This window comes from Triticum dicoccoides, chromosome 7A, assembly GCF_002162155.2.
Source record: "Triticum dicoccoides isolate Atlit2015 ecotype Zavitan chromosome 7A, WEW_v2.0, whole genome shotgun sequence".
NCBI lineage: Eukaryota > Viridiplantae > Streptophyta > Magnoliopsida > Poales > Poaceae > Triticum > Triticum dicoccoides.
The window spans coordinates 123,144,340-123,158,839 of NC_041392.1; the positions used below are offsets into that span (position 1 = coordinate 123,144,340).

The 14,500-nt window shown below is 42.0% G+C and overlaps 1 long non-coding RNA gene across 2 annotated transcripts; it reads right to left on the minus strand.

Moving 5' to 3' along the window:
• Positions 1-9,680: 9,680 nt before the first annotated feature.
• Positions 9,681-13,770, minus strand: LOC119328401. 2 transcript variants are annotated; one of them, XR_005158953.1, is made up of 5 exons: positions 13,452-13,770; positions 13,286-13,384; positions 12,458-12,528; positions 11,671-11,772; positions 9,681-9,876 (listed from the first exon to the last, which is right to left on the minus strand). It is a non-coding gene; the product is annotated as an uncharacterized LOC119328401 (long non-coding RNA). The 2 variants fall into 2 exon arrangements; XR_005158954.1 differs by lacking the exon at positions 9,681-9,876 and adding an exon at positions 10,445-10,495.
• Positions 13,771-14,500: the final 730 nt, after the last annotated feature.

Consider the following 14,500-nt stretch of genomic DNA (forward strand, 5'->3'; position numbering starts at 1 on the left):
CTAAATGCTTAGTTGAACTAGCTAGTTGAATCAGTACTAGTTTATTTTTAGTAAGAAAATTTAGGTATATGAGATTTGATGATCTAATTAAAATATTACTATATATAGCTACTTTATAAATTTTAGTAAGATAATTAATAGAACTAGTTTATTTTTAGTAAATTCTTAGTTGAATTAGTTGAATTAATAGAACTAGTTATTTTTAGTAAGAAAATTTAGGTATATGAGATTTGATGATCTAATCAAAATATTATTATATAGAACTAAATTTATTTAGTAAATGCTTAGTTGATGCTTAGTAAATGCTTAGTTGAATTAATTACCATTTCCAAATTTTTAAAAAAGTAGGAACTAGTTTTTATAAATTCCTATTTATTTAGTAAATTCTTAGTTGATTCTACTTTTTCACCCGATCGAGAGAAATAGAGGTTTTTAAAAAAGTAGGTACTAATTGATATTGACCACCCGATCGAGAGAAATAGAGGTTGTATATTGAATTCCAGGACCGCAAAGAGTTCCCAAAACATTATAGTATGATAACAACGTAAATATGTAAGCATGGCGTTGCCTTAGATGCAGCTCCAATGAGCCTCGAAGCATATTCTTTATTCATAACAAAGCACACGTATCTAGCTAGTATATCATCCATTAAATGTTTTTTTGTATGATGTGCCGGTTCTTAAATGTGTGACATATATGATTTAATTTTCACTTAAAACTGCTACAAGTTTTCCCCAAGATCATTTTGTTGTATAATTGTTTTGTCCCTTTTTCCAGGATCGTTCCTAGGAATTTGGGTGCTTGGTGCGAAATGTAAAATGGGCCCATACTTTTTAAAATCTTATGACTCAAAAACTAATATAATTAAAGCATATTGCCAGTTAACTATAAAAATTTAAATGTGTGTTATTTTGTAATATATTTTGAAATATATCCAGTAGCAACTATCTTGAAAATATTAGATCCATAACTTGAGCAACTAGCCAATTGATATGGATTGATCCATGTATACACAAAATATGGAAATAACAAAATTATTTTTTTTTCTTAATATAGTGTTTGCAAAGATGAACAGTTTAGAAATGTAATTATTCAATATAATGTTTACTAAGATGAACATATACAGTCATTAGTATAATTATTCAAAAATAATGGCCTAAATCAAATAGGGTTTTGGTTTTATCGCAATTGGCACATGCCGTGGCGTGACTGGGATATGCTGCAGGCTAAAGTCACATGAAAAGATTCGCCAAGCTATCTAATGAGACCTCCTCTTCAACGTGTTTTCATTTCTAGGCAAGCCTCTTCAGCCCCTTAAGCGCTACTTGCGAACTGGCGCTCACGCGCATGACTGCAGGAATTTATAAAAAAGTAGGAATTTCAATAAATAGAAATAGTAAAAATCATCAACTTGAAAATTTTCGTGCATTTGTAATAAATTCACGAATTTGGAAATGGTTATTAAATTTTTTTAAAAAGTTAACGGATATGAATAAAGTACATTAATTTTTTTAAAAGTCAAGAATTTCCAAAAATACTTAACCAATATTTCAGTAAATCCACGAATTTGGAAAAAGGCAAAATTGAAAAACCAAGCAAAACCAAGACCAAAAAAACAAAACAACAGAAACCTTCTAAAAATTCCTATTTCGCACACGAGTCGCTTGGTAGCAACGCATGCTCCCCCAGCTCATGCTTTTATGCCGGTCCATATGGGCGGCTGGGTGCCCCTATTTTTTCAGTTTCTTTTTGATATTTGTTGTTTATCTATCTATAAAGTTGTTCCAAAAATAATATTGTTTGTCACTCCAGAAAATGTTCACTGATTCAAAAAAAAATTAATGAGTTTCAAAAAGTGATCACAACTTTTTATAAAAAAATTGCGAAATTTAAGGAAAAATATCGCTAATAAAAAATGTTAATAAATTTTAAAAAGGTGTTTAAGAATTTGCAAATTACAAATTGTTCACGATTACAAAAATATGTTCATGATTCAAGAAATATTATGATTTCGAAACAAGTTCCTGATTTCATAAAATTATACAAAACAAATTGAAAAGGATGTTCGAAAAATCAATAAGAATATAAAAATTAAAAACAAGAAAAAACGTCCATGAAAAAAATAAAATTTGAAACAAAAAAGGAAAAAAAAAAGAAAAGATAAATTAAAGTGGAAATAGAAGAAAAAAGATAAAGAAAAACAAGGCTCTACAACTGTGAACCAGGGTTCCACGTCTCTCTCATTAATTAGATGACACCTCGAGATCTGCATTGTGTAGAGTCATTCGGCCAAGGATCACTAATCATGTACAGTAATTTCTTAATCTATTATGCCATTGCATATGTTATTCTTTGCTGCTCCTTGTTAAAGCAGTGAATTAGTATTAAAAAATAGTTTCTCTTTCGATTTTTTTCTTTTCGAGAAATCTGCTAGGCTTTATTGATCAACGTGTAAAATTGCAGGTATTGCATAGGGTCATGAGGCACATCTAACCACAAATGATGACCCTGATCCAAAGACTCTTCATTCCAAGTATCATTATATCCAGCTAATTACGTGTTGGGGTGTTCGCTATATCCCGTCCACAATCCAGTTGGTACGGTACGATATTGATGGCGTCTGCGCCTGTGGTCTTTGGCGGGCATTGTGGTCGCAGACACTCGTCACCGGGGGTCAGCAATAAGGAACGTATCTGGTGCATCAAAGCAATTGGTGCTACCGGTGCACCGAACCCTGTTGCACATTAAAAAATGTTCAAGAAAATCCGGAAAAAATTTAGTGTATCGATACAACATCAATGTATCTTTTCACAAAAATTCAAATCAAAAATCAAAACAATGGTCAAGATAAAAAAAATGACAAATTTGACGTCAATGTGCTAATGGGCCAAAACTGAAGCCCAACTTGTGTTATGCACTATTCATGTCAAATTTGTTATTTTTGTGTCTCGAGCAATGTTTCGAATATTGATCTAAATTTTTGTGACAACATACATTCATGTTGTGTCAATGCACTAAATTTTTTCCGGCTTTTTTGATCATTTTTAAATGTGCAAACGGGCGACCGGTGCACCAGTAGCACAAATTGCCCCGGTGCACCAGATACATCCCCGTCAGCAATAAGGTCCCCGCAACCAAGAGGATCATGCGTAGTTCTGTATTTCTTCGGATTGCCCGAGCAATTGGATAAGCGATCATAAAAGAGAAAACACACATCTCAAAATTATACCTATGTAGGAACATATTTTGTGTTTAGGTGCAGTTTGAGACAACAACGCGAGTACAGGGTGTCTTCATACACTCCCTCTCGACAGCTCAAGATGACATGCCTCATTCTGTAATCAAAGGATGCCCCAACGCCGGATTTCAGTGCTTCAAAGTACGGAGCGAGCTATTGGTACTAAGCATTCTCTCCTGGATGTCTCCTACTCCCTTAATTTCAAGGTACTAGCATTGATCTCTTCTTGCATTATCTTTTAATAACATCCCATATTCTGAAGGTAGCATTGACCTGTTCTTGTGTTGTCTTTTGCTAACACTAGGAGCTCGAGAGCAAGCCTGTGATCCTCCTGGACTATTGAGAAAACATACACACTTGCTTGGTCTTCCTCGGTCGTGTCTATATATACACACACATGAACATACATTGTCTTTTGCGAACAATACGTTGCCAGTATTTAATCTTTTAAGATATTTTCGAATGGAATAAAGACTTTATGAACGACTCCAGTGCTATGCAAGGAAACTGTGTGCTATAAGAAAAGACGACCATGTGCTATCTTTAATTTTACTTTTGCTGCAGCTGGCAGACGAGCCAAACTCATTCATATTTCCAACCACTTTGCTGGTCGACCAAGCCCCCGCGTTACTCCACAGGGGTGAACCGGGAGGCGGCCTAGGACCGCCGCCACCCCTCCTTCGACAGTGACCAGGGAGGCCCTTCGCATTGCGCAGTAGGAGGCGAAGCGGCTCCTCCACGAGCATCTGGCAGCCACGGCCCTCCAGCATCCTTGCATCGCTGGAGAGACGACGACGACGTCACGAACATTGATGACGATGTGGTAGGACAGGGTGGCCACGCTTACGAGGTGGTCGTCCGATATAGCGTTTAGTGTTTTTATATATTTTTTGTAAAACGATCGAAATATCGTCTGTTTATGTGAATTATATTAGAACTTGAATGAAAACTGACCGTGTTTGCATGAATTTTATACGGTTTATTGAAAAAGAGTTTGAAATATATGTAAGAATGACGGTCTTTCGCATCCATGTCCGCAGACTGGTTCCCCTGTCCACAGACAGATGCGGAAGGAAATTTACAGGTAACCGTTGGAGATGCCGTAAGGTCCCCACGACCAAAGAGGTGATGCCTAGTTTGGTATTTCTCCGATTGCCTGAGCAATTGGATAAGAGATTGTAAACGAGAAAACACACATCTCAACATTATATGTAGAAACAATTACAATGATATCAAAATAAGGTGGAATACACCAGCGCGGGTACAGGATCTCCCGATACAATCCTTCTGAGCGACACAAGATGACAGGTTACACTCTGTGGTAAAAGGATACCTTGACGACGGACTTGAACTCTTCAAAGTACGCAGCTAGTCCTTGTTACTAAGCATTCTCTTCTGGATGTCTCCTACTCCCGTAATCTCAAGGTACTAGCATTGATCTCTTCTTGCATCATCCTTTACTAACACCCCATATTCTCAAGGTAGCATGATCTGTTCTTGTGCTATCTTTTGCTAACACTAGGAGCTCGAGAGAAAGCCTGTGATCCTCCTGGACTATTGAGAAAACACACACACTTGCTTGGTCTTCCTCGGTCATGTCTATATATGCACACACACATGAACAGACATTGTCTTTTGCTACCAATATGTATTTAATCTTATAACATATTTTTGCACGGAATAAAGACTTTATGACCAACTCCAGTGCTAAGCAACAAGATTGCGTGTTATAAGAAAAGAAGACCATGTGCTATCTTTAATTTTACTTCTGCTCCAGGTGGCACACGAGCAAAATTCATCCATCTCTCCAACCACTTCACTGGTCGACTAAGCCCCCGCTTTGCTCCATAGGGGTGAACCAGGAGGCGACCTAGGACCGCCGCCGCCACCCCTCACTCCTCCCCCCTCCTCCATGCTCCTTATCGTCGTCGCCGGGAGTCATCGGCAAAGCCTGCTTGGCCACCTAGGACGGGCGGCTGCAGGGTTTGTGCTGCTCCTTCCTACCATCTCCTTCCACCTCCTTCTCTCGTGGCCATTGACCTCTCCTCCTCATAGGTCGGGCTCCCTTCGTCTCCTACATCGCGGATCTAGTAGGCAACTCGCCAGATCTAGCTATCCCGGCTACCGGCGATTGCGGCTGCGTACGTGGGAGATCTGGAGCCCTGTTCAGTAGCCGCTTCTTGGCTCTCCCACCACGGGAGCCTACCATCCTAAGAGGTCGTGATCTTGGCTAGGGGGAGTCGTCGCCTCCTTCCACTCACTGGGTGGTTAGGGTTGAAGCCAAGGTTACCGCCCTTGCACAGCAGATGCAGGGTGGTAGTCAGTGGGGATGGGCGCTCCTCGTCTAGATCTAACTTCTGTTGGCGGCGGAGACTGATTTGTGGGTCACCAGTTGCTGCCACAGGTGGTGGTGGCATCGTTGGGAGTTGCACCTTAGGGCATGTACAATGGGGGCAGCTGTATAGTGCTGCCCCATGCTCCACCTAGGTAAAATTTTATCAAGCAGCTATTTGGAGACCACTAGCTTCCACCGCAGGCATCATCTCACTGGGACCCACCGTTTCAGCCTTTTCATACCTAGTGCTCTCTCTCTTGAGTTGTCTCCCATGCGTGAGCTCACCTTCCGCTTGTTTTTACTCTCTAAAGCTGGCTTTTACGAGTGAGGAAGCGGGTTTCTCTGCAAGATCCCGCTTCACTCTGCAAGCAGCAGTTTGGGCTGAGCTGGAGCATTTGTTCTGACGTGATGTGCTGGGGCACTAGTCCACCGTGGAGCGTTGTACATGCTCTTAGTCCAAGGTGTCTCGTGGGTCCGTAAATGAGGGGCCATTCTGTCGACTACCAGTGCTGGTGTGCACGTGGTATGGTAGTTGGCTTTGGTGTGTAGTGGTGACTGGTGAGGTTTGGGTCCTGGATGCCGAGGCGGCAGCATGGGTTGCGGTTCGTCTGGTTGGCTCTCCATTGAGCTTTGTTGTGGCGGTGGTGGCTACGTTCCTTGGTCGTGTGGGGTAGCATGGAATGTAGGGATGGGCGGCGCTGATGTGCCCGGTGCTTCTGCTGTGGCAGCTCCTAGATTATTATCTGGAGGTCTGGTTTGTTGGTCCTTAGGGTGGGTAGGTGACCGTGGTACCTCTGTGTGGCGTGGGTGAGAATTCGGGCGAAAGCTCGGTGCTCCGGCAATGCTCATGGGTGTCGGATTTCTCTTGTGGGTGTCATTGTAGTCCCTCTTCCTGTGTCAGGGCTCTGGGTGAAAACTCTTGACCGTTTCTCAAATATGCAAAGCTTGTGTATCATTTCATTGATAGAAGGATTAGAATGAGTACACAGGGATACAACACATGACACGAACGCCAGCGGGCGTGTACATGGTACCCGGAGCAGAGAGACAACGAATGCTCAGCCAGTACAGATGATACAACACAACTAAACCTACCAAACCCGAACCAAGGGCAACAATGCCAAGCCAGCGAGAACTCCAACATCGTCTAAGCCAAAACCGGGGACACCACGAGCGATCAAGATAGTGCCTTCAAGAAGGAATACGACGCCGAGACACCGTCACTATCCGATCCAAGGAACCCGGGCCTAGGGTTTCTCCTGAGCTCGAAGAGGGGCGCAATTGAAGGCCTTGGCAGCACCTCCAAGAAGGAAAACGACACCCGCGGGCGCCATCACTGCCAGCACCAGCAAGCCGAGCAGGGATCTCTCCTTGGCCTGAAGCTGAGCGATCCCATAGCCGCTGAGTCCGGAATCAAAGATGGGGAGGCCAACGCTGGTCGGAACCACCAAGTCGGGAAGGGGTTGGTGGGGTTGCACCTGCCGTAGGAGGGTGGCATCGTCTTCGAACCCGCGAGCATATGTTCTGGCAAAAGAGGGAGACTTTGAGGCGTACAGGGTAGGGCGGGCGACAAGGCGAACCACGCGGGAATCTTGGGGCGATGATGTCCAGCAACGCCGGCAAGCGATGACTGGAGGGACGCAGATCCAAGCTGTGGTGGCCTTAGCCGTCGGAGCATCGGCGAGCAAGGCAAACTGGAAGGAACGCAGGTACCTAGTCGCTGAGGCCGGAGCTGTCCGGTTGGGGACACCGGCAGCTAGGGACACCGGAGAGACGCGGGCCAGAGGCCACTGGGGCTAAAAAAACACCAGCAAGGACCATCGCGGGAAGTCCCATCACAGGTACAACAAGGTGCTATACAAACGGTTTTTAACCCCTTTCGACGGCGGCGTTCGGGACCGTCACCTAGTGAGTGACTGCGTTAGGGGGGTCCTTCCCACACGACCCAGAGACCGTCGGGGATATGTCCTCCTGGCACACACGCTCGGCAAAATGAGGTCATGTGCAACCGGCGAGCGACCAAATACGGTTATACGTACAGTAGTGCTAAAAAATACAATTATACATGCGAAATCGTTTCCGGTCGTAAGTACATCCCACACGGTCAGTCCCCGCTAAACTTTTCTATTCGTATATACATCCCACACAGTCACTCCAAGAAAAACAATTGCACAAGGTGGTGTAACGCAAACAGTTTTCAAGAGAATGTCGTGTGTGATTGTTCATTGATCCAACACGGTTTATTCCTAGAAACTGTGTGGGTTGCCTGAGGTCATCGCCCACGGTGTTTTCTCAATAACCGTTTCAGTAGGAAAACCCAATTAGCAGGCTAATTACCCTATTATTAATAATTCATTTACTAATTTCATTGACATTCATATTAAGCACATAATATGTTTCATTTCCATATTAAGGAAGTAGGATTTCATAATTGAAATACATCCGAGTACAACACGATATAACTTCAGGACTCAGCTACCCTATTACACAACTGCACCAGCACCAAGTTTCACATGCAACATCTAGAACCTTTCGAAATTAGCATCATAGACGGTACATATACACATGCATCTTATCTGGAAAACTGCTGAAGCGGAAGGCGAATATTGAGCCGTCATTCATGTTGAAGGTCTTTGCAACTTTAGGCCAGTGCCTGTGGATGATTAACCGTCCATCCTTCGACCTCTTCAAGAACACTTCAATATTGAACCATGAGTGTTATATGAAAACTTTCCTCGCCTCCTGACCACAGAGGTGGTTTGAGAGGTAATCATCAGTGAACTGCTCTGAAAATGTCTGAAAACAAGGATGTGCATAAATATCTTCTCTATATTGGAAATGGGGCAAAGGAATAAAAAGGGCAAGGTATAATAGTTAGTACCATATTGTAACCTCAGTGCTTCCCATTGTTTCCCTGCAACACATATAACGTAGTTAGTCATCAGGTTATGTAAGGGTTCACATGCTATCAATAAAATATGTTGCTGATAAATAAGCACATTGCAGATTCATCAGATTAATTCAAGCCACATGGAAAACTCATTTATCCAAACCAAGCATGATTAAGAACTCGGAAATATATCACTTGTATATGTTTCTCATGTATTAAGTGCAGCCAAATTCGATTTATTCCTCACATGGTATATGATACGTCTCTAACGTATCTATATTTTTTGATTGTTCCATGCTATTATATTATCTGTTTTGGATGTTAATGGGCTTTATTTTACACTTTTATATTATTTTTTGGATTAACCTACTAACCCAAGGCCGAGTGCAAATTGCTGTTTTTTTGCCTATTTCAGTGTTTTGCAGAAAAGGAATATCAAACGGAATCCAAACGGAATGAAACCTTCGAGAGAGTTATTTTTGGAACAAACGTGATCCGTGGAACTTGGAGTAGACGTCAAGCAACCAACGAGGAGGCCACGAGGCGGGGGCACATATACCCCCCTGGGCATGCCCTCCACCCTCGTGGCTCCACCGACCAACTTCTTCCTCCTATATATATTCATATACCCTGAAAACATCCAGGAGCACCACGAAACCCTTTTTCCACCGCCGCAACCACTACACCACAACACTACATTCCCAACAACCTAGTTGGTCGGGAAAACAACCTCCATCAACAAACAGTCGGTCCGGAAAGACTATTGCCGACCGATCGTGTCTGTTGGGGAAAGTCCAAACGGGAAAACCCTTTCCCGGCCGACATATCTTTCCCGATCGACTGCTTGACGGCTATGGTGTATCTTTCCCGACCACCAATCTGTTGGGCTTGCCATGGTCCTTTCCCGACCAACAGTCCGTTGGGGTAGCCATGGGCCTTTCCCGACCAACTATCGGATGGGAATTCTTTCCCGAGCAACATTCTGTTGGCCCTAATTTTAGCCTTTCCCAACGGACTGTTAGGCAGGTTTTGTTTCGCCGACCAACAATCAGACGGTGTTTTCTTATGCGACCAAAAATTCATTTACATTTTGTTTATCCAATCACAACTTTAACTAACATATGGTACTGGTTGTCACATACATATAGTTCATGTGGTCTAAGCATAATCACGGAGACATCATACATCAGGTGCACCAAAACATTTTTCATTCCATTAACTAATAGTCGCATACATACACTTCGTTCTGTTCTAAACATAACCACCAATACACCATACATCAAGTTCAACAAAGGACAGCTAAAAGACATCAAGTATGAGACATCAGTTGTACAAAATGAGAAGTAAAACATTCAGTTGATGTGGATTGCTGGCTTCATGGTTCATTGTGAGTCGAGTCATTATGTTTGCTTCCTACAAAAGTTAAACAAGCCCACCTTATTAGAATGCTCAATTAATTTATGAAATTGAATGCAGGCAGAATTCACATGTGCACCGTGCACACGCAATGGCAGAAAGAAGAATACAATTACCTAATCTACAAAACTAGCATTTCTGGTCATGAAGACGACCAATCAACATCCAGTAGTAGCCATGGATGTGGCATAAAAGCCCTCTGTCCACGTTTTGTCTATCCATTTGAAAGGAAATGCATCGTTTACTTTGTACGATTGCTGATAATATAGTGTGTTGGGGATATACTCAAGTTACTGTACATAGGTACTAGCAGCCAATATTCCAACACTTGTTTCCAAAAAATAAACAAACAACTTTATAGATAGTGGATAAAATGAGCCGGAAGCTAAATAAATATAAATGTGACTCTTTCACTAGATGTACAGTTTTCTAGTAGTTCACACTAGATATAGCTACCTGATAGCTAATTATAGATGTGACTCTTTCTGAATGCCCAAAAGTATCGTCTTAGCTCCTAAAAGTTACGAGTAAGAAGAAAAGAGGCTTCAACACCAAAGTAGATTAACCTGGTATCCCTTCCAAGGTAGGCGGACAGAGACTAGTATTTAGGTCTGACCTGAATACACCATGGTAATTGAAACATTAGTATTGGACTATATACTCTGTTGAATTCGTCCCAAAATGGTAAAATTTCAGATTGTATAATCAAAGCCATGAACAAAATCCATCAAAATCGGGCATTTACAGCAAGTAGGCTGGAACCAATATACTAATATTCCAGATTGTACCCTATTTTTTAGAAAGAAATAAATTTACACAAAAACAACAGCGAAAAATAATCATTTGACTATCCTACTATAAGTGAACGACAATGTAACTACTACATTGTAGTAACATTCGCCATACTTTGGTTAGACAAATAGAGGACAACATCCATGTAAACCACCTTTCTAAGAACATTTCCATGTTATGGACCTGGATGATCTATGATCATTTAGTTATATGCTCCAGGAACTAATTAAGTTCTGCATTTTTTTGCTGATATTCAGATCTGCTATATTTTTATACCTTCATATCCAAAACCATCTACTTTCTTGTCTAAGTGCCCCTGACATGGCAGAGGCAAGAATATATTTGGCGCTTTTGTTTTTTGTACAAATGGAAAAAATATAGGAATACAGTAGAGCGACTACAGAAACTTTGACAGTTCTTCATATCCACAACCCTTTTACTCAAGGAGAAAGGGGAACATAATGCAAGGAATGCAACCGCAGCACTTGGACAGTAGTAATTAGAAGACTGTAGGAAAGTATATTAGAGTTTCCTGTTTAATGTAACCCAATTTTCTCTTTGCTTATTTCTTGGATGAACATTCAGACATACCAGCCGTACAATTTACTGTGGTAGTTTCAGATTAACACCTGAGATTAGTATGCCATGATATTAACAGCAAATGGCCAGGAATGACATATATGCCATAATTTATATATATTGCCCATGGTCTACACAGGAGGAGGAGCAGCAGAAATAGCTAGTGAGTATCAAGGAACTTTATTAAAGGATAACCAAATTACCTGATAAATTTCATTGAAAGAGACAAGAAATAGGCCAAAGACACAAGTTTTCCTTTTATGAATGTACATATATAATATCAGTATAATCTCATGTTTTTGTTTGCCCTAGAATGTATTATTGCTAAACAAGCATGATCCTGCAGGGATAATTATACCACATCTGTATATTTGATCCTGTAGGGACGATTTAATAGCCAAACAAAGCATAATAACCCACCTTTCACGATTCCAGGCATAATTCACATCCCCTTGAATAGTGGCATTCGTGGTTAGTACTGTTTCCACCCTTTATTTGCTGGGCAGTGTTTTAAATGTTCGCCTACAAGGTTTTACATGTGGTGTCACATTTTCCATACAAGAATAACTATTAGAAATCAAAATCTGAAATAAACAAGTTGAACACAAGTTGTTATTTGTCAAGGAAGACCAAGCATTCATCTTCTCTCACCTTAATAGCCAATTCAACAAAGAAAAATATGGTGTTCCATAGAGCAGATGCTTACCATCTCTCACCCAGTAGCATGGTTCAGCTCAACACTAAATTTCATTTATTTCAGAGAAGCGCAGATGTAAAACATATCTAAATAACAGATTGAGGCCCCCTTTCTTTATTGTACACTTAACTCAATCAAGCATGTAAGCAAGACACTAACCCAGGAAGGAATCAAATTGTACTGCACTAGCAGTACATGGTCATGAACAACATAATTAATTGGATTATGATTACCATAAGAAATATCTAGAAGTTAAATCGTAGGGTGAATAGGCTTTGATGGCTGCAATGGAAATTTCAAAGCTTTAAAAGAGACTGTACTACACAAAACTGCTAGTTCAGATGTCACATGTAGGCGAAAACTCTTGCAATACTAAAGTAATCTACTTCAGCAATCAACATGCATGATCTATGTTTAAGGAAAATCCAAAATGTGAGAAGGGAGTGTATACATTAATTGCATCCACACATAAGGAGGGCCTCGATACATGCATGGGGAGCAGAAACTCACCGAAGCGGTTGCAACAAGCACGTTAGATGGGTAATGACTTGAAGATAAACGCCCACGGTGTAGCTAGTTTTCTGAAGAAAAAAATCACATAAGAACCAAAGCCTAAACAAAATATTCAGTACTTGTTCACAAACTGCATTGGCTGGGAGCTACTAGGAATAAACTAGGATATCATATTAGAAAAGCTTAGAGAAGCTCTGTTAAGAGAAAAAGTACATATTGTTCTTTATTGTTCAGTACATATTGTTCTTTAGCTCTAATAAATAACCATCAAAATACGGTCTAACAACTTCAATAAATCTAGCAGCCAAATTAGTTATAGACAAAGCATTACCTAATATATAACCATCAAACTTCAGTCTAACAACTTCAAAAAAATCTAGCAGCGAAATTAGTTATAGACAAAGCATTACGTGGACATTGAGCTCGTCAATTTTATTAAAAAGATATGTTTGCTAGCCACCATTTCCTGCTCTTTTATCGTTTTAGGTATTCACGTAAGTTTTGAAAAGTGCCAGGCTCCAAGCTACTAAATCACAACACCATATACTGAAACAAAGAAAAAAGAGCGTTGACACACCACATCTTATGAACAAAATTCTTCTAAAACTGAAATTAGTTCGAGTCATATACCAACAAATCTGACATAATGTTTTCTAAACAGAAAACAAACACATACAGTGCACTAAATCATAGACGAAGAAACATAATGTTGAAGGATTTTTCAGAGAGTTGCCTCACCAGTCATTGCACAGTTGCAAAAACAACACACATCTTTTGACATCCATAGATAAGGAGGTCGTCGGGACTTGGGGCAGAGAAACTCACTAGATTGTGGTTGCACATCAAATGGATGTGGTCTCTTGAAGATGGACGCTAGATGTCTGCCTTCTGAAGAAGAACCTGCCGGTGCTGATGTGTTTCGATCTGGGAGATGAATTTGTTTGTCAGGTTCAAGAAAGGGAGAGGGGTAAGGGGGAGGGAGTTGCCTCACCGTGGGAAATCGCCGGCACCGGCAGCAGGGAGTGGGCGACGACGGCGGGGGAGCAGGCCGGTGTGGGGGCACTGGTGGAGAGGCAGGATGATGCGGGGGCGGCGGTGGAGAAGCAAGATGGCGTGGAGCAGCACCCCGCCACGTCCGACAGGAGCTTCTGACACCGGTTGAGCCTAGTCTTCGCCGGGATCTACCCGGTGCCTAGGATGACGACGAGGCTGGAGTCCTTGGTGACAGGGTGGGGATGGAGCACCTTGGTCGAGGATAGGGTTCGAGCTCGTGGGGGATCGGCTGTGTGCGGCGGCGGGAGGTTTGGAGGACGAAGGCGCGGTGCAGCGGCCGGCCTGAGAGAATAGTGAGTGTCGCGCTGTTGGGGGGAGGCGCGAGTGGCTGCTCGTGGTGGGCGATTTAGGGATTTTAGGGTAGCTGGAAGGAAAGTGGAGTGAGGTTCGCGGGCTGGGCCACAATTTAGAGCTAAAAATTTACGTCTACGCGCGCTTGGCCCATTTAGCTCCAGGCGGTCGGTCGGCGTTATTTGCCGACCCACGGTTTGATGGGTACATGAGAGTTCCCGACCGATCTCTTGATGGCAATTGTGCATGCATTCCCGGCCCATAATTTGTTACCGTACGAGTGTTTTCCTAATCAATAGTCCGGTAAGAGTTTTCCCAACTAACGATCGGTCGGTAATAGACATCTTTTCCAACACACGTCAGTAGGGAATATTGTACCATGGTGTAGTGAACCTTCTGTACCCAAGAGATCCTGTCTTGGGGCCTTTTCCGGAGCTCCACCGGAGGGGGAATCAATCACGGAGGGCCTCTACATCAACTCCATGGCCCCTTCGATGATGTGTGAGTAGTTTACTTCAAACCTTCGGGTCCAAAGTTATTAGCTAGATGGCTTCTTCTCTCTCTTTGGATCTCAATACAAAGTTCTCCTTGATCTTTGTGGAGATCTATTCGATGTAACTTTTTTTGCGGTGTGTTTGTCGAGATCCGATGAATTGTGGGTTTATGATCAAGTTTTTCTATGAACAATATCTGAAT